A 3,576-nucleotide genomic window follows, 5' to 3' on the forward strand; every position below is an offset into this window, starting at 1 on the left:
TCCCCCACGCGCCCGCCTCCGCCCGCCCCTCCGAAGCTCCCTTCCGCCTCCCCTCCCCCACTCCCCTCACAACCTCCTCTCCGCCTCGCCTCCACCCGGCGCAGGCCACGGCCCAGAGCCACGTCCCCGGTTCCCCAAAGATACCTCCCAGAGGTGCTACCCGGGCCGATCCCCGGAGCCCCCATGGCCCCAGGGTCCGGCCCCCAGCATCGTCCCCGCCCCCTCGACGGTTCCGAGGCCCAGGCCCAGGATTCTCACCCGAAGGCGCGCCGGGGCCCAGCGGCACAACGCCCGGGCCCCGCCGCCGTAAGCATGCGCGCCACCACCCTAGCCGGCCGCGGAAGCAATCTGCAAAACTCGGAAGTGGATATGAATCAAGAAGCCAGAGCGATGCGGCCATCGAGAAAACCTGGAGAGCCGATCCTTCTGTTTTAGGAGCGGAACTGCGCGGTGCTGCTTGGGAAGCCTTTTGAGGGAGATAGTTCCCGCGGAAATGGGACATATTTTATACAATTTGGCACGGGCTTACCTAGAAGGACTGATAGAGAATGAAGTAAGCAGAGCCAAAAAAAACAATATATACCATGACTACCGCCGTGTAAACGGAAAGTACACACACGCGCATGCACGCACACTTCGAAGTGAGCGTAGCAGAGCCCAAAGGCCAAGCAGGACTCCAATTAAGAGTATAAGACACCGATCCCTTCACAGAGAAGACATCAGACCTACTTGTCCCATGAGATTTAGGACTTTTTCAATGTATCTGATTTTTTTCCTCTTTAAAAAAATACTGATAGATGACTAGCTCTGCCAGGGAATGGAGGATTGATACTGGGAATAAAGTGATGTAAAAAACAATAAAAAAAAAGCATTTGTTTTTTATGTTTTAGTTTGTTTTTTTTATTTTCATACTTATGTTTTTAAGATTTAGGGCTGATAGGGATCTGGAGTTTGGGGGGGTTTTTTTGGTTCAAATCTGTGTTGAGAACTCACAGTGAGGATATTCTGTACCAAAGCAGCTCTTAAACCAATACTGAAACTTCTTAGAGTTAACTGGGGCGCTAAAAGGTTGTCAATAATAGTAATGGCAAGCATTTATGTAGCCCTTTAAAGTTTGCAGAGGGCTTTACAAGTACTATTGCATTTTACCTTCCCAAGAACCCTGAGTGGGATGTGCTATTGCTGTCCTCATTTTAGAGGTGGAAAGTGAGAGAAACAGGTAAAGTGACTTGCTCAGGGTCATCCAGATACTAAGTGTTTCAATTTAGATTCAAATTCAGGTCTTCCAAATTCCAGATCCACCCATTATTCACTATGTTTTGGGTGCAAATCAATCAACCATTTATTAAATACCTACTATGTGCAATGTAGAATGTTAGATTGGAGCCAGAACACTAGATTCCAGTCCTGACTGATTCATATTGGCCTTAGGACCCTGGGGCAAGTCACTCATCTTAGAATTCTCTATACCAAGGAAACCACAGGGCTAGACCTTATCTCTGTCCCATACTATGTGCCTAGCAGTGTGTCAGATCCTGGGGAGTTAAGTGAAACAGCCCCAGTCTTGGAGGAGCTTACTTTCCAATAGGGAGGTGGGAAAGCATTTAAGTGTTTTAACCATGTGCTAAGTACTAGAGATACTAAAGTCTAAATAGTTCCTGCCCTGTCCTACACTAGAGCTTATATCTAAGAGAAGTCACTTAAATAAATAAACAAAATACTTATTAAATGTTTACTATGGAGATAGCTAGGTGGTACAGTGGATAGAGCACCAAAGCCTCAAGACTGGAGATCCTGAATTCAAATTTGACCTCAGATACTTCCTAGCTATGTGACCATAGTCACTTAACCCTATTATGCCCTGCCCAATGTTTCTGAGAAGCCAGCAAGGAATCTTGAATGGTTTTAATATGATGCATTGTTGAAGCTGAATACATACATAAAGCACATACATAAGTATATGCAAAATATTTACACATTACTCTCCTTTTTAGTTTCAACAATTCAGCCATAAGAGGCTACTTTCTGTTCCTCAAACAAGACAGTGCACCTATACCCTACCTGTCCTCCAAACCTATAATTCACTTTCCCTTTCCATCTTGGAATCCCTGAATAAGAATAAGCTCAAACGCCACCTCCTCCCACAGGAGACATCTGGACCTCCCAGCTGCCCGTAGTCTCTTCCCATCCAAAAGTGCCCCCTGTCTACTTTGTATGAGTCCGGTCTGTACCTCTATCTGTATGTACATTCTCTCTCAGTCAAATGTAAGCTTCTAAATTAGGAGTTCTTAACTTTTTTATGTCATGAACCTCTTTGGAGATCTGGTGAAGTCTACGAATCCCTTCTCAGAATGTCTTCAGAGTCATAAAATAAAATACACAAGATTACAAAGGAAATCATTTGTATTGAACTAAACGTGTGAATTTTTTTTCCACTCAAGTTTATTGGGACTTTGAAATCTATCAATTTGTTCCCTTGGGTAAACCCTGGGTTAAGAACTGTTGTTCTTCATTATTTGACAAAAAATGCTGGGAAAATTGGAAAACAGTATGGCAAAAATTAGAATTAGATCAATATCTCACACCTTATACCAAGATAAAGTCAAAATGGGAAATGGCTGAACAAATTATTATATATGACAGTGATAAAATATTATTGTGCTGTAAGAAATGATAAACAGAATAATTTTGGAAAGACCTACATGAAATGATGCAGAGTGAAATAAGCAGAACCAGGAGGACACTGTACATAGTAACAGCAATATTGTGGAATGATCAGCTGTGAAAGACTTAGCTACTCTCAGTAATATCCAGGACAATTCTGCTATCCACTTCCAGAGAAAGAACTGTTGAAGTCAGAATGCAGATCAGAGCAAACTATTTTCCACTTTAGTTTACTTGAGTTTTTATTGGGGAGGGGGGGGACTTTTAAAATTAATTAATTTAATTCAGTTAGACTATTTTTCCATGGTTACATGATTCATGTTCTTTCCCTCCTCCCTCCCAGAGCCAATGAGCAATTCAACTGTATTATTGTTTGAAATCTATTTCCATGTTATTACTATTTGCACTACAGTGATCATTTAAAGTCATCATCCCCAATCATATCCCCATCGAACCATGTGATCAATCTTATGTTTTTCTTCTGCATTTCTACTCCCACAGTTCTTTCTCTGAATGTAGATAGTGTTCTTTCTCCTAAGTGGGGTTTTTGGTTTTATATGAGCATTTTCTTACAAAAATGAACAATATGGAAATATTTTGTGTGATAATACATGTATAACCCAGATCAACTTGCTTACCAGCTCTGGAAAGTGGGAGGGAATAAAGGAAAAAACTCTCAGAGGGAAAGCATTTCTACTCCCATGCCCCAAACAATTTCATCTTGTAAAAAAATCTCTGGAAAAAAGCCATTGAGCTTAGCTCAGTTTTGTTTTTAGAAAAAGTGATTGTTAGAGTTGAAATTAACCATTTTTACCTTTTTATTCCTGAAAAAACTCCTTTTACCTCAGAAAAGCTACATTTTGGAAAACAGGTGGAGTCTAGCATCTTTTACCCTTAGCAGCTACTTAATCT

The 3,576-nt window shown here is 41.8% G+C and overlaps 1 protein-coding gene across 1 annotated transcript in view; it reads right to left on the bottom strand.

Moving 5' to 3' along the window:
• Window positions 1–302, bottom strand: part of KANSL3 (KAT8 regulatory NSL complex subunit 3) — a 44,428-nt gene extending 44,126 nt beyond the window's left edge. Inside the window, exon 1 of the mRNA XM_044663775.1 lies at window positions 259–302. The gene's annotated coding sequence lies outside the window, so the exon portion shown is untranslated. The remainder of the gene's footprint in view (window positions 1–258) is intronic.
• Between the last annotated feature and the right edge of the window lie 3,274 nt (window positions 303–3,576).

Source organism: Gracilinanus agilis, chromosome 2 (genome assembly GCF_016433145.1).
Source record: "Gracilinanus agilis isolate LMUSP501 chromosome 2, AgileGrace, whole genome shotgun sequence".
In the NCBI taxonomy this organism is placed as follows: domain Eukaryota; kingdom Metazoa; phylum Chordata; class Mammalia; order Didelphimorphia; family Didelphidae; genus Gracilinanus; species Gracilinanus agilis.